Source organism: Agelaius tricolor, unplaced genomic scaffold, assembly GCF_023055355.1.
Source record: "Agelaius tricolor isolate 1412-34295 unplaced genomic scaffold, bAgeTri1.0.p SCAF_29, whole genome shotgun sequence".
Classification (NCBI taxonomy): Eukaryota; Metazoa; Chordata; class Aves; order Passeriformes; family Icteridae; genus Agelaius; species Agelaius tricolor.
Window position 1 is genome coordinate 2,977,250 of NW_027269289.1, and position 20,678 is coordinate 2,997,927.

At 38.9% G+C, this 20,678-nt stretch overlaps 1 protein-coding gene across 4 annotated transcripts in view; it reads left to right on the top strand.

Annotated features, from left to right (window-relative positions):
• The window catches only part of PKNOX2 (PBX/knotted 1 homeobox 2), a 109,730-nt gene that overhangs the window by 20,742 nt on the left and 68,310 nt on the right, over positions 1-20,678 (top strand). Inside the window, exon 1 of one of the 4 annotated variants that reach the window (XM_071449627.1) lies at positions 5,398-5,416. The exons of the other annotated variants lie outside the window; for them this stretch is intronic. The gene's annotated coding sequence lies outside the window, so the exon portion shown is untranslated. Of the gene's footprint in view, positions 1-5,397; positions 5,417-20,678 lie in introns of those variants that run through there. 4 annotated transcript variants of the gene reach the window in all.

A 20,678-nucleotide genomic window follows, 5' to 3' on the forward strand; every position in this document is an offset into this window, starting at 1 on the left:
ATCCTGTATCCCTGTATCCCTGCTCACAGGGAGCTGGAGCATCCCTGCTCCAGCCTGGGATAATCCATCATTCCCATCCTCCCCAGCCCTAAGTGGCTCCTCAAAAATAGGAGCATTTAAAAAAAAAACTAATGATCCCCTCTGGGCATTTTCAGGAAAAAACTGTTGGGATTTTTCCCATAGGAAGAAGCTCCCCAGCCTCCCCTGGCGTTTGGGGTGGGTGAAGGAGCCATCCCAGACAGGGGCTGGGAGTGGGGCCTGGCTGGGGCTGCTGGAAGAGCAGCTGGACCCTCGCTCCCAGTATGATTTGGGGCATTGATACAAACCCCTGGGTTTTCCTGGCATTTTCCTGGATTGTTTGGGCTCCTGGCAGGGCCATTTGATTGGATACAGATAATTTGAATTTTCTAAGTGTTGGTGATGCCCGCTCACATCTGTATTTGCACAACTTCACAGAAGTATTCCACATCCACTTCTAATCCCACTTTTCCTAGAATGAAGAGCTTTACTCCTACCCAAAGTTATGTGCTAAAGTTTTTTGTGGTGTTTTGGGTTTTTTTTTTCTTTGTTTTGGTTTGGTTTGTTTTGGTTTTTTTTTTTTAGTCCAAAGGGAAAGTTTGGGATGAGTCTTATCTCCATCCCTTTGGGAACAGGGATATTTGTGCACTGGATTTTTGTTCCAGGGCAAGCAAAAATCACAAAGTAATTAAATTTTTATTGGGATGAAGCAGGGCTGAGGAAAAAGTTGGATGGGACAGAGTGAAAATAAGGATTGGGAATCCTTGGGTGGTGTCCTACACCAGCATCCCTGTCTGCTGGCTTAGAGGTTTGGGTGGGTTTTTTCTGCTTTGTAGTGGGAAAATTGTTTTCCTTTCTCTATGGGAAATAAAAAGAAAAAAAGGAAGTAAAGAAGGAAAAATTGTAATGAAAAACAAGAAAAAAAAAGGGGAAAAAAAGGGAAATAGAAGTAAAAAGAAAAAAGAAGCTGGGTAAAAAAATAAAAAAGCAAAAGTGGGAGAAAAGGGAAACAGTAAAAAGGAAAGGGAAAATGAAAAAAAGGGTTAATTAGAAGCAATAAAGCCAAATGAAAAAAAGGAAAAATATTAGAAAAAGGGAAATAAAAAGGAAAAATGGTAAAAGAAAATAAAATGTGAAAAAGCAAAACAGAAAAATATTAGAAAATTGGAAAAAAGCAAAAGGAAAGAAGGAAAATTGGAAATAAAATAAAATTCAAAGGAGATAAAAAGCAGCTGTCCCCATTTGAAGGCGCAGTGCCAGCCCTGGTGTGTCTCAGCAGCGTTCCTGTCCCTCTGTCCCTTGTCCCCGGCACTGTCCCCGCTCCTGCTCTCCAGCCCTGGGGATGTCCCCCTCCTGCTCTTTGCTGTCCCCTCCCTCCCTGTCGTGCTCGGGAGTGACCTCGGGGCACAGCAACCCCCCCTGGCGTTCCGGGCTGGCCCCGAGTTCCAGCGCTGGCATTAAGTGGACATGATTTCTTCCCACAGCCCATTAATTTTGCTTTATTGCTGCCCTGATGGCCATTACCCTTTTTTTTTTCCCCTGCCAGCTCCTTCCCCCATTAGGTTTGTACAATTAGCAAAATAGGAGCCATTAATGCGGCGTGGGGGCTGCAGATGGGATTTTGGGATGCTCTGATGGCAGTGAGGCATCCCAGGGGCTGCTCCATGCCCTGCAGGGGTGGGCATCGCCTGCTCCTGGCAGGATTTTGGGATGGGAAGCTGTTCCTGTACCTCAGGGATGGATGAGGCCATGTCCTGAACCCATTCCTGGCAGGATTTTGGGATGGGAAGCTGTTCCTGTACCTCAGGGATGGATGAGGCCCCGTCCTGAGCCTGCTCCTGGCAGGATTTTGGGATCTAAAGCCATTCCTGTGGCTGAGGGATGGATGAGGCCACGTCCTGAACCTGCTCCTGGCAGGATTTTGGGATAGGAAGCTGTTCCTGTACCTCAGGGATGGATGAGGCCATGTCCTGAACCCATTCCTGGCAGGATTTTGGGATGGGAGGCTGTTCCTGTACCTCAGGGATGGATGAGGCCATGTCCTGAACCCATTCCTGGCAGGATTTTGGGATGTAGCTGAGCTGAGGGATGGATGCAGCCACATCCTGAACCCATTCCTAGCAGGATTTTGTGATGTAGCTGAGCTGAGGGATGGATGTAGCCTCATCCTGAACCTGCTCCTGGCAGGATTTTGGGATCTAAAGCCATTCCTGTACCTCAGGGATGGATGCAGCCACATCCTGAACTGACTCCTGGCAGGATTTTGGGATGCAGAGCTGTTCATGTAGCTGAGGGATGGGTGCAGCCACATCCTGAGCCTGCTCCTGCAGGATTTTGGGATACAAAGCTATTCCTGTAGGTGAGGGATGGATGGGGCCACGTCCTGAGCCTGCTCCTGGCAGGATTTTGGGATCTAAAGCCATTCCTATGACTGAGGGATGGGTGCAGCCACATCCTGCCCAGGCTGGGTTGCCCATGGAGCATCCCAGAGCAAGGCAGGAGCGGTGTCACCTCTGTCCTGTCACTTGTGTCACCTGCTGCTCATGAACCTGAAGAGCCAAGTGTGAGAACACCCACAGCTTTAGGGTAAAAAAACCAACTCCTGTAAGAGCTGGAAATAGTAACAAAATCTCTTAAAATAACTTTAAAAATGACATTTTCATCACTCAGTGCCTGAGGCACCTGAGACCCCTTCAGGGCACCTGGGGGAAGGAGTTCAGCAGGGCACCCAAGGGTGGCATGGCCAGGGGATGGCACCTGCTTGGCACAGACCCTGACAGGGCACCCTCGTTAGCAAAGCTCCTCGTGGGGCACAAAAAATAAAAATGCCAACCAGGCACCCAAATCAGGAAAGGTCATGGAAGGGCCTTTAATTGGCAGAGAGCCTGGTGTGGCACCTGCATGGCAGAGATGGTGGCAGGGATCTGAATTAGCCCCCAGGGGGTGGGGATGAGCTGAGGTCCCTGCAGGGTTCCCAAATTAATCACCTCATCAGAGTGCCCAAATCAGCAAAGCTCCTCACAGAGCACCCTAATTAGCAAAGACCCTGATGTGGCACCCTAATTAACAAAGACTGAGTTGGTACCCCAATCATCAAGGATGCTTGCAGGGCACCCAAATTAAAGACTCCAGCCAAACCCCCCAATTAGCAAAGGGGCTTGTAGGGCACCCCAATCAGCCAAGGTCCCCAATTAGCAAAGGGGCTTGTAGGGCACCCCAGTCAGCCAAGGTCCCCAATTAGCAAAGGGGCTTGTAGGGTACCCCAATCAGCCAAGGTCCTACAGGCTTGTAGGGTACCCCAGTCAGCCCAGGCTTGTAGGGTATCCCAATCAGCCCCTAATTAACAAAGACTGAGTAGGCACCCCAATCATCAGGGATGCTTGCAGAGCACCCAAATGAAAGACTCCAGCCAAACCCCCTAATTAGCAAAGGGGCTTGTAGGGTACCCCAATCAGCCCAGGTCCCCAATTAGCAAAGGTGCTCACAGGGCACCCCAGTTAAAGCCTCCCACACACCCAAGGGCTGTGCAGAGCACCCAAATTCCAGACCCATTCTCAGTTCTAAATGGAAATTCCCCAAAACCCCACAAGGGTCAAACATCCTGTGCTGCTGGCCTGGTCACTTCCCTCTCATCCCAAAATGGATTTTAGCACATCTGATGCCCAAGTTTTTCCCATCCAAACCTGGTGCCCATCGATAGTTTTCTTTAAAAACAACTTATTAGTAAAATCTGACCTTCAGATGAAACCAGATTTTAAATAAAACCACATTTTTCAGGGTTTTTTTTGTGTCCCGAGAGTGGGATCTGGTAAGGATCTTTAAAGGATAAACTCCTTTTGCCTGACAAAAATTAAATGGGTTTTGCTCAAAACTCAGCAAATTCATGGCAGAAGTTGGACAACGGTAAACTGAGCCTAAGATGTAGAAAAAAATTGATGAATATTGCAGAAAAATTCAAAGAATTGTGTTAATTGCAGCCTCTGAATCAATTTTAAGTTAAGGGCAGTGCAAATAATATTCTTTCTATATCTATCTATCTATCTATCATCTATCTATCTATCTATCTATCAAAAATATATTTGTATGCAGGTATATATTATATATAGCATATATATATATAAATTTTTTTATTTATTTATTTATAGGGGAATATAAAATATATGATGGTGGGGAATATATTTAGGAATAGAAAATATTTGGAAATATTGTATAATATTCTATCTATCTATCTATCTAAAAAAGGGTATTTGTATGCATGTATATATTATATATAACATATATATATGTTTATTTATTGATAGGGGAATATAAAATATATGATGGTGGGGAATGTATTTAGGAATAGAAAATATTTGGAAATATTGTTATGTATTGAAGAAAATGAGATATGATATAATATAATATAATATAATATAATATAATATAATATATTTCCCTGTATATATATTGGGAAATACAATGTTTTATACATCTATATGTATATAAATATATATATATTTATATATTGGTGTATATATATATATATATATATATATATATATATATATATATATAAAATATATATAATATATTGGTATATATTATATATATATTATTATATATTATTATATTATATGTATAATATATATAATATGTATATATTATTATAAATTATATTATATATATATAATATAATATATCGGTGTATATATATAATATAATATATAATAATATATATTATTATAGATTATATATTATATATATTTATATAATATAGTATATAAATATATAATATAATGTAATATAATATAATATAATATAATATAATATAATATATTTATAATAATATATAATATATTGGTATATTGGAGAATATAGTGGAAGAATATTTGGGAATGTGATATATGGGGAATAGATGCCCTGGGCCTTGCCAGCTGGGATTGAATTTGTGTTTCTCTGTGTGACATCAGCTGGGTCATTCCTTCAGCATCCATCTCCTCACTCCACCTGCAGCCTGATGCATCCCTGGGTGGTTTTCATCTTCCCTCTGCATCTAAAAACTCTGAAATTTCCCCGTTTTTAGGTGGTGATGGCAATGTTGTGTCTTCCTCCAGACTTGGGAGCTGATGGGGGTGGGAATCATCATTTTAGGGATGCTCAAACTTGGAGCTGCATGGGGTGAGGTCCCTAGGGATTCACCTTGATCAAGAGCTGGATAAATGTAATTATAGATATGAAACCCAGGAGTGTTTGCTGGGCACAGATTTTATGAGGTTTTGGCTTTTTTCCCCTCATTTTTAAGGACTTCTGGCAAAGGGAAGGCTTCTCTTGCCCTGAATCAATGGTTTTTACAGGTGGCTCTGTGACATCCTGCTGAAGTGGGAGGACAAAGAGCAGTGGCCGTGCCACCACCCCCAAGGTCAGTCCTGGTGGATTCTGGAGCAGCCCAGCCTGAGCTCTCAGCCCTTGCAGCTTTCCCTGCACTTCTGAGCTGCCTCAGCAACGCCCTCAGAGTTCTGCACGTGGGGGTCTGGTGGCCCTGGCAGGGTTTGGTGGCCCTGGCAGGGTCTGGTGGCTCTGACAGGGTTTGGTGGCTCTGGCAAGGTCTGGTGACCCTGGCAGGGTTTGGTGTCCCCCCAGGAGGGTTTGGTAGCCCTGGCAGGGTTTGGTGTCCCCCCAGGAGGGTTTGGTGGCCCTGGCAGGGTTTGGTGGCCCTGGCAGGGTTTGGTGGCCCCCAGGAGGGTTTGGTGGCTCTCACAGGGTTTGGTGGCTCTGGCCGGGTCTGGTGGCCCCCAGGAGGGTTTGGTGGCTCTCACAGGGTTTGGTGGCTCTGGCAGGGTTTGGTGGCCCTGGCCGGGTCTGGTGGCCCTGGAAGGGTTTGGTGGCCCCCAGGAGGGTTTGGTGGCTCTGACAGGGTTTGGTGGCTCTGGCAAGGTCTGGTGGCCCTGGAAGGGTTTGGTGGCTCCCAGGAGGGTTTGGTGGCCCTGGCAGGGTTTGGTGGCCCTGGCAGGATTTAGTGGCCCCCAGGAGGGTTTGGTGGCCCCCAGAGGGTTTGGTGTCCCCACAGGAGGGTTTGGTGGCCCTGGCAGGGTCTGGTGGCCCTGGAAGGGTTTGGTGGCCCCCAGGAGCTTTTCATGGCCCTGGCAGGGTTTGGTGGCCCCCAGGAGGGTTTGGTGGCCCTGGCAGGGTTTGGTGGCTCTGACAGGGTTTGGTGCCTCCCCAGGAGGGTTTGGTGGCCCTGGCAGGGTTTGGTGGCTCTCACAGGGTTTGGTGTCCCCCCAGGAGGGTTTGGTGGCTCCCCAGAGGGTTTGGTAGCCCTGGCAGGATTTAGTGGCCCCCAGGAGGGTTTGGTGGCCCTGGTACGATTTAGTAGCCCCCAGGAGGGTTTGGTGGCCCCCAGAGACCAGTGAGAAAACCCCCACATCTTTAGGTTAAAAAACCCTCATGTAAGAGCTGGAAATCATAACCAAATCTCTCAAAATAACTTTAAAAACGCCGTTTGCATCACTCAGTGCTGGGATGCAGGCACAGCATCCCCTGGGTACCACTCCCAAATTTTGGGGGTTGCTGCGCCCGCACCTCCAAAATACCTTTTTGTTTTTTATTTTTTTTCCTGTTTTCTGGGGTGATGAAAGGAAAAGCTAATTGCAATTTGCATGATGCAATCAAGGTGAGCTGATGAGACGCTCAAGGGCTTTTCGGCAGGCACGGGGGAGGGGGTGGGGCCGCGGTGTCCTCCCAGCCCCCCCATCCCCATTAACGCCTCTGTTTAATCACCCCCTGTCCAGAGCGGGATTGTCTTACGGATAATTTCGTTTGCCTAACGAGATTTTCACTAATTAAATCTCCTTTCGGTTGGTGAGGTTCTCCCTGCTGGATAAGGGGAAATGTTTGTGAAGGCAGCGCCGCTCCCGGCTAAATAAACCTTTCCACTTGGCTACTGCCAAATTCCCGCTGGGAACGCGGCATGCAAACGCGGCTTGGGCAAATGAATTCCTTCTTGCAAGCCTGAAAATGATTTTCTGTCCCCCCTCCCAAAAATTTAGAGGAGTTGCTCCCTGCAACCCATTTGTTGTCACACAAAATTGATGGATTTCTGGTGCAAATACCAAATTCCAGAGGGTTTTGGCTTACTTGGGATGGTTTATCAGGAAAAGGCAGAGTGGGGTTTTGAGGATCTAAAGTGGCCCCAAAATCATCATTGGTGTCTTGTGGTGTTGCAGCAAAAGGGGATTTGTTGAAGAATAAATTGGATTTTCTCCAAAGAGCTGCAATGCCAGGATAGCAGAATCCTGCAGAATCAGGAAAATCAGGAAAATGAATTCAGGAAATTCAGGAAGGAAATTCTTGCCAGTTCTGGAAAGTCCCATTCACTCCCAGGTTGTGCATCTCTGTGTCAAGGTGTTGCTTTTTCTCCTAAAGATTCCTGTTTCTCTCAGCCTCCATGGGAACCTCTGAGCAAATTCACTTTGGATTAAATGGAATGGAATGGACTAGAATAGATCCTTGTAAATGAGATATTCCCAAATACCTCAAATCCTGTTCTTTCTCAGTAAATCTCACCTGAGATCCATGAAGGGGATGTGTTCCATCCCAGGTGTTCTATTCCATCCCAGGTGTTCTATTCCACATTTCTCTCCCATGGGAAGGGATCCTTCAGGTTTGGGATTTATTTTACAGGGTGTCTGTAGGGGCTGAACTGTGGGTTGGGTCTTAAAATCCATATATTTTATATAAAATAGGGGCTGAACCGTGGGTTTTCCATAAATTACCTATCAGACATGAATTTATGTAGTTGAATGATATGATATACAATGTAGTATAAAATATCTGTGATATATGATATCATAAATATATGAGATATTGGAGATTATAATATATATAAAATATCTAATATAGCTTTAGAATATAATTAATATGTATGAGAATGGCAATAATGGATATATAGAGTATAAAAGAGAAAATACAAAATATAATATAGACTTTATAGATACCTCTATTATATGTATAAAGTATTATTAGATATAGGGTAAGCTATGTTATCTCTGTATTTGTTTTATATAATAAATAATATGGATAAAAATTATATAGTGTGTCTATATATTGTATATAGTGTGTGTATATGTAAAAATAAATATATAAAATAAAATAATATATAATAATATAAAATAATATCTATACTATAGAATGCATAATATAATACTATATGATAGAATAATATTATGTATAATAACATTTTATATAATGTAATATGATATAATAGTATAAAATAATATATAGAACCAAGTTCTATATACTATTTAAATACATAGTTAAACATATAGGTAATATATAATAATATAAAATAATATCTATACTATAGAATGCATAATATAATACTATATGATGGAATAATATAATTATGTATAATAACATTATATATAATGTAATATTATATGATATAATAATATAAAATAATATATAAAACCAAATTCTATATACTATTTTAATACATAGTTAAACATATAGGTAATATATAATACTATAAAATAATATATATACTGTAGAATGTATAATATAATACTATATGATAGAATAATATAATTATGTATAATAATATTATATATAATGTAATATTATATGATATAATATAAAATAATATATTAAAATTCTATATGTTATTTTAATACATAGTTAAACATATAGGTAATATATAATAATATAAAATAATATATAGAACCAAATTCTATATACTATTTAAATACATAGTTAAACATATAGGTAATATATAATAATATAAAATAATATATATACTATAGAATGTATAATATAATACTATATGATAGAATAATATAATTATGCATAATAACATTATATATAATGTAACATGATATGATATAATAATATAAAATAATATATAAAACCAAATTCTAGATACTATTTTAATACATAATTAAACATATAGGTAATATATAATAGATATATACAATATATTATAAATATGTAGTCATATATATGTAATATTTATAACTGTATATTTAAATAGAAGATATTATTAATTTTTGTTTATTTTTTTAATTGAGAGAAAAAGTGAATTTCAGGAAATTGGATGGGATTTTAAGGAATGGGAAGTGGGGCGTGCTCCCAGCAGCCGTGCACAATCCTTGCACACTCCCAGCTCCTACTCCCTCCTTACTCACTCCCTGCTCACTCTGCTGATGCCTTGGGGTGGCTCCTGGAACAGAGGCCAGACAGAGTCAGAGAATAAAGTGGGGATTTATGAGAGGCCTTTACCAGCCACACCTTGGGCAGTCAGAGCCTCCCAGGGGCTGCACCCAGCATGGGCAGGGTCACGAGTTTCTCACACAATTATCAGTTTGGTCCATTAAATATCAGGGTTAATTCTCCACTTACAGCTTCAGGCAATGAAGTCCCATTGCCCCAGTTTGCTCCTCCCCAATTCACTTTTTAAAACAATTGTTGGGACCTGGGGCTTTTGGGTGTCCTTGGTTCTGAGTCCAGGATAATAATCAGGCATAATTATATAATCAATAATAATTGTTTTGGCTGAGCAGACTGAGAAGAGAGCTGGCTGACACTGTGGAAGGAGTTCAGGGTTAGGAATTGTCCAGCTCAGGATGTGACAAACAGAAAAGCTGAAACTCGAGGCGTTGGGTGCGCGCTCTGTGCTCGCTCCTTGCTCGCTTCTCCCCCAACTCCACCTCCCTCTTCCTTCCCACCCATGCTCTCACACACTCCACTACTCCTCCACCAGGAGTATTATTTTTCTTTTGGTCTAAAAAGCCCCAAAATAGCCCAATTTCCCCCCAGTTTTCCAGAGCTTTGCCCTCTGTCTTCCCAGCTGGACTCAGCCTGGTGGTACCCACTGGAGCATCCCAGCTCGGTGGTGCAGGAATTCCACAGCTCCTAAATATTTGTGCACATGGGTTGCAGAATATTTCATAAGATCTGGTAATATTTTATACTATTCAATAACATTTCATGTATTTGAAATCATTTGACATAATTTAAAATAATTTAAAATAATTTACTATTATTTAATAACACGTCATTGTGGCGTGAGCATCACCTGTGGCTTCTGGAAGGCACCAAGGCTGAAAAAGTCACAGGGACTTCCCACCCACGCTCTCACACTCTCCACTACTCCTCCTCCAGGAGTTTTCTTTTTCTTTTGGTCTAAAAAGCCCCAAAATAGCCCAGTTTCCCCCCAATTTTCCAGAGCTTTGCCCTCTGTCTTCCCAGCTGGACTCAGCCTGGTGGTACCCACTGGAGCATCCCAGCTCGGTGGTGCAGGAATTCCACAGCTCCTAAATATTTGTGCAGAAATATTTGCAGTTTTGCAGAATATTTCATAAGATCTGGTAATATTTTATACTATTCAATAACATTTCGTGTATTTGAAATAATTTGACATAATTTAAAATAATTTAATATTAATTAATAACACGTCATTGTGGCATGAGCATCACCTGTGGCTTCTGGAAGGCACCAAGGCTAAAAAAGTCACAGGGAGATTTGTAATAATCCCTTTGGGAGCAAAATAATTGCTGACTGAGGAGAAATATGGAAAAGTAAAAGAAAGTAAAATAAATTAACAAAAAACCCTCTGCATTAACGAAACATTAACTCCCAACATGAGCTGACTTCCATGAGAGCTGGGAGTGGGGGATGCTCTGCTCAAAAATCCCACTAGAAGGGAAAGAAAAGAAAATAAAAATGTTTTATCTCTGCTCCCATTCTGTGATAATGATCTTCACAGAGTTGGGAAGTGGCAAGGCAAAAAAACGTGTGTGGTTTTTAAATGAAAGTTGCCTTTGCTCCAGAGGGCTGGGGCAGAGATTTGGACTCTTGGACCATTTGGGGGGATATTTCATTAATTATTCAATGTATTTTATTATTTGGGGCAGTAATTTAATATTTTTGAGATGTAGTTCGTCGTTTATTTGGGTTTTTTGTTATTTACTTAGGGTTATTTTATTGTTTACTTTGGCTATTTTATTATTTTCAGTGTATTTTGTTATTTATTTGGAGTATTTTATTGTTTTGGGGGTACTTTGTTATTTGTTTGAGCTATATTATTATTTTGAGGGTATTTTGCTACTTCTTTTGAGCACTTTATTATTTTGGGGGTATTTTCTTATTTTTTGGAAGCATTTTATTTTTTCTGTATTCTAGAATTTATTTGGGATCTTTTTAAAAACAAATTTAATTTTTTAAATTTATTTGGAGGCGCTTTATTTATTTTATTTTTTTGCATATTTTTCTCATTGGGGAGAATATTTTATTAATTTGGGGGTCTATTTTATTATTTTGCTGTGTATTTTATATTAGGGGCCATCCTGATCAGGTTTTTGGGATTACTCCCAGCATTTTTGGCTTTTCCCACCTGCCCCAGCAGTTCTACTCTGAGTAGAACAGAAACTCAAAGGACAAATAAAATTCCCCTTGCAGAATTTTTCTACTTTTGGGCAGAGCCTTGCTGTGCTGGGCTGGGGATTGATTCCAGCCCTTTGGAGCAGGATTTTGGAGCAGATATTTCACAGGGAAGAGGTCCTGGGGAAGTTTTTGTGTAAATCCACTCGGTCTGAGGCCTTTTTTACCTGGCTAAAAGTCCTTTTTGTCTATTTTAAAGTGCTTTTTGGTGCAAAGCTGCTGTTTGAGGGACTTTTTTGGTGCAGACAGCCATTCAAAGCATATTTTATGATGCAAGGGCTGGTTTTGATTCAAACCCTCTATTTTAAGGTTGCTTTTCTGCTGCAAACCCTTTTTTGAGGGAGTTTTTTTGGGGGTGCAAACCCCTTTTGGGAAACCTTTAGTTCAAACCCCTGTGTGAAGAGTTGATTTCTGCAAAGCTCTGCTTTAAGGATTTATTTTTTTTTTGCTGAGAACTGCTCAAAGTACATTTTTGGGTGCAAGCCCCTATTTTAAGGACATTTTGGGGTACAGTTCTCTGCTTGGAGGACCTTTTTTCTTCAAAGCTTTGCTTCAATGGCTTTTTTTGGGTGCAAACCCTCCATTTTAATGGCTTTTTTTTTTTGCTGCAAACTATTTTGGAGAATCTGCTAAAGCATCATTGGGTTGGGGTGAGAAGGGGAACAGGGTGTGGATGGTTTTGCAGGGGACAGGGATTATTTGGTGGAACAGAAAGGATTTTAGGAGCAGAGAAGGACCCCACCAACAGCCACTTGTGTTGGATTTTGGGTATGATTGATCCCTTTTCCCCCAAATCCATGTCCTCAATGCCTTCTGCTCTGAATGTAAATAATGCAGGGTTCACAAAAATAATTGTATTTTGCAGAAATAATTGTATTTTGCAGAAAATATTTGTATTTTGCAATAATATTTGTATTTTCCCCCATCCGATGAGGAGAAATTCCTGTTCCCCAGTGATGCTCCTCAATGACGTCCTATGAGCAAAAAACCATTTCACTTTGAAGCTTTTTTTTGTCTTTAATTTGACTTTAATTTGGCTTTTAAGCTTTTTTTTGGCTTGAATTCCAGCTATTTGTATTGGGTTTTGAGTATGATTTATCCCTGTTCCCCCAAATCCAGGTCCTTAATGCCTTCTGCTCTGAATGTAAATAATGCAGGTTTTACAAAAATAATTGTATTTTGCAAAAATAATCATATTTTCCCCCAATCCAATGAGGAGAAATTCCTGTTCCCCAATGATGCTCCTCAATGATGTCCTGTGAGCAAAAAACCATTTCACTTTGCAGCTTTTTTGTGGCTTTAATTTGGCTTTTAAGCTTTTTTTGCCTTTAACTCCAGCCACTTCTGTTGGGCTTCGAGTGCGATTTCTCCCTTTCCCCCCAAATCCAGGTCCTTAATGCCTTCTGCTCTGAATGTAAATAATGCAGGTTTTACAAAAATATTTGTATTTTCCAGAAATAATTGTATTTTGCAGAAAATATTTGTATTTTCCCCCATCTGATGAGGAGAAATTCCTGTTACCCAATGATGCTCCTCGATGACGTCCTGTGAGCAAAAAAACCCATTTCATTTGAACCTTTTTTTTGGCTTTAATTTGGCTTTAATTTGGCTTTTAAGCTTTTTTTGGCTTTAATTCCAGCCACTTGTGTTGGGTTTTGAGTACAATTTCTCCCTTTCCCCCCAAATCCAGGTCCTTAATGCCTTCTGCTCTTAATGTAAATAATGCAGGTTTTGCAAAAGTAATTGTATTTTACTAAAATAATCGTATTTTCCCCCAATCCAATGAGGAGAAATTCTTGTTACCCAATTATTCTCCTTGATGATGTCCTGTGAGCAAAAAACCATTTCATTTGAAGCTTTTTTGTGGCTTTAATTTGGCTTTTAAGCTTTTTTTTTTTTTTGGCTTGAATTCCAGCTACTTGTGTTGGATTTTGGGTATGATTTATCCCTGTTCCCCCAAATCCACATCCTTAATGCCTTCTGCTCTTAATGCAAATAATGCAGGTTTTACAAAAATAATTGTATTTTGCAAAAATATTTGTATTTTGCAATAATATTTGTATTTCCCCCATCTGATGAGCAGAAATTCCTGTTCCCCAGTGATGCTCCTCGATGATGCCCTATGAGCAAAATCCCATTTCACTTTTAAACTCATTTTTGGCTTTAACTCCAGCCTGGCCCAGGTGATGCAGGAGCACCACATGCATCCCTCTGGACATCATCTCCCATCCCAACCCTTTTTTTTCCTCCTGATAGCTTCGTACAGGTGGGGGAAATCTTTTCCCTGCTGGTTTTTGAGTAAAAACCCAAAGTTTTCTCCACTTTCCCCCCGCTCCTCCGCGCCGAGCGCTCGCCGCCCCGCTGGCTGTTTTTCCTCACTGAGGTTCAGTTCTAATTATGTTGATTTTCTCCAGCCCACCCCCCTCCTGGCAAGCTTATTAGGGGGAATATTTTTATTTATTATCATTTCGCCCAACTCCTGCCAGCATTTCCAATTACTCTCGCCGCTTCCTTGTAATTGTCTTTCCGTAATGGCTGCGAAACAATTGCGCTAAATGAGGTGGCTCCGGCAAGATGAGGGTTTCACTTCATTAAAGGCTAATGGATTCCCAGCTCCAGCTCTGTGGGCAAAAGAAAAAAAAAAAATAGAGAAAAAAAAAAAAAAGATTAAAAAAGAAGAGATTTAACCAAGTTCTTTTATCTTCTTGGGGTGACTTGCCCCGGTGTGCTGGGGTTTGGTTTTGGTGCTGGGTGTTTGTAGCATTGCTTGGGTTTTTGCCCAAAATATTTTGTGGGATTTTTAAGAATGGTTTTTTTTCCTCTAAATTGCTCCTAATTTGTAAAAAGCTTCCTTCTTTTTTTTTTTTTTTATTTGCTGTGTATATACTGCTAAATTCTATTTATTGCCATAAATATTATTAGAGAAATGTTTGCTACGTAACGTTGATGTAGAACCTGTAAGGAGTGAATACAATACACAAATATTTATAAATAATTAAATCACTACATGGCATAATCCTGTATCACAGGAGTTGATTAGGATCTATTCACATTGATATATTTATTTATAATGCTTGATATATTAGTGATATACTGATTCTAGAATATGTATTAGATTGCTATATAATGCTTGATATAATAAGGAATTATTATTTTGCCATATATTATTTATAATAGCATTAATTACAAATACTATATATCTAGCTAGATGTATTTCTCAATATCATCTATTTATTGCTATCAAATATCCATTTCTGTATCAGCAATTGGCTCCACAGGCAGGGGTTGGGGCAAAGCTTTTGGGGCTTTTGGTTGAATTTTGGAGTCTCACTGTGTTCCTCATGCAGATATTATTTGAGTCTTACTTTTATTTCTAAAAACCTTTTGATTTTGAAATATCTCCCTTTTTTTCCCCATCCTTCCTCTTCCTTTTCCCTTCTTTTGTGGGATGTAGATGTGCTTCAGGTGCTGGGATGGACCTGGGATCCATCATGGTGCCATGTGGAATGTCACAGCTCAGGGAAATCATTTGTTTAAAATATTAAACAAAAATAAATTCCCCCAAGACCTTTATTTTTTGGGTTTTTTGGGGATTTTTTATTTGGAAAAGCAAATTCCAACCCCTGGCCATTGGATGGCGCTCAGGGCTGAAGCCTCCTGGCACAGATGTGGGAGTGGGGCTTCGTGGCAAAGGGAAATTCCGCTGGTGACCCAGGGAAAACCCTTCAAAAAAGCAAAATTGACAGTGCAGTGAAACACTCCGAGGCAGAGCCACCCCCACAGTCAGCAGGAGCTCGTGTAGATGGAGGGAATGTGGAAAAGCAGCTGAGGACACACTGTGTGTTCTGAGTGTCCCACCTGCTGCCATTGCAGGAACAGTTCATGTGGTGCACCCCAAAAAGGAGGGGAAATGCTCCAGTGTGGGATGCTCGTCATGGAAAAGGCTGATTTTCACAGTGGGTGGAGGAGAGAAAGGCAAAAACTTGGGAAAAGTTGGGGTTTTTTGTGAAACTTTGGCCAATTTATGAAAAGCAGCAGCAGAAGGGGTTAATGCTTATGGAGTAAATATATATAATAAATATACAGTTTATAGTAGCTCTATTCCATTGTGTTCAGCCATTGAATCCATTATATTGGATATTATATATAAATATACATGTTAAATACACATTGAGTGTGCTGGATGTATTACATTATGTCCATCTATTGGATTATGTTGGGTGATTATTTATATATGGGAGAGATATATATAGAGGATATATATACATTATATATATATATATGGGAGATGGATGTAGATACAGATATATAATATACATTGAATAGATTGGATATATTACATTATGTCCATCTATTGGATTATGTTGGATGATTTTTTTATATATGGGAGAGATATATATATAGGATATATGTACATTTTATATATATATGTATATATAGGAGATAGATATAGATACAGATATGTAATATACATTGAATAGATTGGATATATTACATTATGTCCATCTATTGGATTATGGTGGATGATTATTTTGAATTTTATATATATATCTACCTATATCTATATATAGATAGATAGATAGATAGATAGATAGATAGATAGATAGATATAGATACAGATATATACACACACACATTGAATATATTGGATATTTTACATTATATCCCACTGGAAATATTGCATGAATGCACTGCATATATTATATCCTTATAGCCACACTATTATATAAATTTAATATTAGATCCATTGGAAATATAAAGTCTAGCATATCCAATATATTAATCCAATATATACATATATTTTTTCTATCTGTCCTCCTTCTGTCTCCTTTCCCTCCTAATATCCTCTCTATATGTATGGGATGGGTATATAAATGTTCTTTTAATATATATATATATAAATAGAAATATATAAATTTATAATTACATAGATAGATTATTGAATTATAAATATATAAATATATTTATATAAAATATAAGAATATAAAAATATATAGAGATATAGATATAGATATATAGGTATATATAAAAATGATCCTATTATCTTTATCTTGGACGCTGCTCTTTGCATATTCATCATTCTACAACTTCAACTCTTCTGGGTGTTAAACCACTGAAATATGGATTTGCCCACCAAAGCAGGGGAGCAAATCTTGTATTATCTCAGGAAAAGCCCTTTTTTTTTACATTTAAAAATGCCTCTGAGCACCTCTTGACTGGCACTGCATCCTTCACTGATCATTGCATCCCAAGTTTCCCACAGCTCTGCCTTGCACACATCCAGTGCCTCCCCAAAAACTGCCTGTGCCCCATGAGAAAAGGAAATTAAAAAAGAAAAGAATAAACGTGGACATAGCAACAAGGGTGTCTCAATGTAAAAATATTGGTTTCTTTATTGTGGTGGAAATATTGAACTACAGGTCCCTCCAGGAGTCATGGGAAACTCCCACCCATGAGCTGCTCATCCTTACTCCCATAAGAGATAAAAGGAGGGAAAATTCATTTAAAAACTGCAAAATTTTTATTTTTAAGACCCTCCCTGACCTCCAAGCCTCACCTTCCAGCACTGTGTGTGTGTGTGTGTATTTTTCCTGGCCTTTTGCTGGTTGGGGATAAATAATTCACACATCAAAATTCACTGTATTTATCAATCCCCAATCCTAAAAATCCATTTTCTACATCCCTTATTAGTGTATCTCTTATCCTCATCCCTCACAAGCTTTAAATTGTAAATCAAGAAATCCTATACATATAATCCTATATAATAAATATATTACCCTCTATAATAAATATATTACCCTCTATAATAAATATATTACCCTCTATAATAAATATACCCTCTATAATAATATATATATACCCTCTATATAATAAATATATTGCCCTCTTACCTCAAGTTACAATTAAACCACAAAAACTAAAATTATGAATGCAATGACAAATAGATACTTACAGAATATTTAATTACAAGGCATTTTTAGGCACCTTCTGAAGCTGTGTAAAATTAGTGACTACAAAACTGGGGGGCTCCTGGTGGGGACACCTCAGGTTTGATTAACTGGAGCTGCCATGGGAGGTTTAGAAAGCAGAAAAAACCAAAAATTGGGGTGGCAAAACTGGGGGCAGTGGTGGCAGCTTGAAGCTGTGTGTGCATCTGATATGGGGTAAAGGAAAAAAAAAAAGTGATTTTTAAATGAAAGTTGCCTTTTCTGCAGAGGGCTGGGGCAGAAATTTGGACTGTTTGACCATTTAGGGGGAGATTTTAATAATTATTCAATATATTTTATTATTTCTTATTTTTATTATTTATTTGTTATTATTTTTGAGATGTAGTTTGTTGTTAATTTGGGGTTTTGTTATTTACTTTGGGTTATTTTATTGTTTATTTTGGATTTTTTTTTTCAGGGTATTTTGTTATTTATTTGGAGTATTTTATTATTTTGTTACTTATTTTGAGCATCCTGTTATTTTGGGAATGTAATATATTGGGAGAATTTAGTTATTTTTTAGAAGCATTTTATTTTTTCTTTATTCCATCATTTATTTGGAGTATTTTTAATTTTAATTTTTTATATTTATTTGGAGGTGTTTTATTCTATTTTGGGATATTTTGTTACTTATTTTGAGCATCCTATTATTTTGGGAATGTAATATTTTGGGAGTAATTTTTTTTTTTTTTAAGCATTTTATTTTTTCTGTATTCCATAATTTATTTGTGGCTATTTCTTAATTTTAATTTTTAAATTTATTTGGAGGTGGTTTATTCTATTTTGGGATATTTTGTTACTTATTTTGAGCATCCTATTATTTTGGGAATGTAATATTTTGGGAGTAATTTTTTTTTGAAGCATTTTATTTTTTCTGTATTCCATAATTTATTTGTGGCTATTTCTTAATTTTAATTTTTTAATTTATTTGGAGGTGGTTTATTCTATTTTGGGATATTTTGTTACTTATTTTGAGCATCCTATTATTTTGGGAATGTAATATTTGGGGAGTAATTTTTTTTTTTTAAGCATTTTATTTTTTCTGTATTCCATCATTTATTTGGGGTATTTTTAATTTTAATTTTTTAAATTTATTTCGAGGGAGTTTAGTATATTTAGTATCTTTTTATCATTGAGGATGGTATTTTATTAATTTGGGGGTGTATTTTACTCTTTCGGTGGGTATTTTATATTTGAAGTGATCCTGGTCAGGGCTTGGGATTACTCCCAGCATTTTTGGGCTTGCTCCTGGTGTTTCAGGGTCTGATTTGGGGTAAAAATGTGGATTTTTCACCCCAGTGCTGCCAGCTGCTGCTGCAGAGCTCCATTACCCCAGTGCCACCAGGTCCCCGTTCTGTGCCTGGGTTGCTCCTGCTGATTTCCAGCCCGGCCTTTTGGGGCTCCTCCTCAGCTGGCAGCCAGCCAGGGTGGGTCTGCACCATTGCCTTCATCCTTTGTAGCATCCTCATCCTCATCCTATTGACTGTGACAGCTGGGTTTGGCCAGGGTGGGTCTGCACCATTGCCTTCATCCTTTGTAGCATCCTCATCCTCATCCTATTGACTGTGACAGCTGGGTTTGGCCAGGGTGGGTCTGCACCATTGCCTTCATCCTTTGTAGCATCCTCATCCTCCTTCTATTGAATGTGACAGCTGGGTTTGGCCAGGGTGGGTCTGCACCATTGCCTTCATCCTTGGCTTTGTAGCATCCTCATCCTCGTTCTATTGACTGTGACAGCTGGGTTTGGCCAGGGTGGGTCTGCACCATTGCCTTCATCCTTGGCTTTGTAGCATCCTCATCCTCATCCTATTGACTGTGACAGCTGGGTTTGGCCAGGGTGGGTCTGCACCATTGCCTTCATCCTTTGTAGCATCCTCATCCTCGTTCTATTGACTGTGACAGCTGGGTTTGGCCAGGGTGGGTCTGCACCATTGCCTTCATCCTTTGTAGCATCCTCATCCTCATCCTATTGAATGTGACAGCTGGGTTTGGGCCAGGGTGGGTCTGCACCATTGCCTTCATCCTTTGTAGCATCCTCATCCTCATCCTATTGAATGTGACAGCTGGGTTTAGCCAGGGTGGGTCTGCACCATTGCCTTCATCCTTTGTAGCATCCTCATCCTCATCCTATTGACTGTGACAGCTGGGTTTAGCCAGGGTGGGTCTGCACCATTGCCTTCATCCTTTGTAGCATCCTCATCCTCATCCTATTGACTGTGACAGCTGGGTTTGGCCAGGGTGGGCCTGCACCATTGCCTTCATCCTTTGTAGCATCCTCATCCTCGTTCTATTGAATGTGACAGCTGGGTTTGGGCCTTGCAGCCCTCCAAGCTTTCACCTTCTGGGTTTCCAGAGATTCAAAGAGCATCCATAGCTTTCCATGTGCCTTCCTTTCTCTGGGAATTTGAATAATCAGAATAATTCAGGATTTTAGTTGGGATTATTTCAGTGGACAGCTCTGATGGTGCAATCCCATGAGCCAAAATCTTTAATTATTGCAGCTGTGACCTTGCTGGGATGAGTGACCAGACGGCCAGGGATGCTCACTTCCCAAAAAAGCCTAGGACAGACTTGATGCAGGCTCTCCTGGCGAAGTCATCACTTCCAAACTTTAATTAGTTGCCCCTCATTAAGCACAAAGCTCGTAGAACTGTGCCCAAACTTCTCCAGTGCTGGACTGTGACATTACAGCATTTAAATGTGTGGAAAAAGAGGCTGCAGGGCTTGCAGAGCATCACATCTCACCCTGGCTGAGCTGCAGCCTTGTTCAAGTCATTAGAAAACCATTTGGAAATTAATTCTTCTTTAGGATGCAGCATCAAATGGGGCTTTAGCAACACTTAGGTCTTAATTTATCTTCATGCCAGGGCAGAAAAATATTGTAATATTTTTGTAATATTGTAATAATAATAATAATAATAATAATAATAATAATAATAATAATAATAATAATAATAATAAATGATACTTATATTATATTATATTATATTATATTATATTATATTATATTAATGTAAATATGTATATATGTGTGTGTATATATATACATATATATATGTATATATATATGTGTGTATATATATACATATATATGTATATATACGTATATATACATATATAATAATAATAATAATAATAATAATAATAGATACATATATGATACATATATATCATATGATACATTTATATTATATTATATTATATTATATTATATATATAATATTTTTATATATATGTGTATATATATAAAAATATATATAT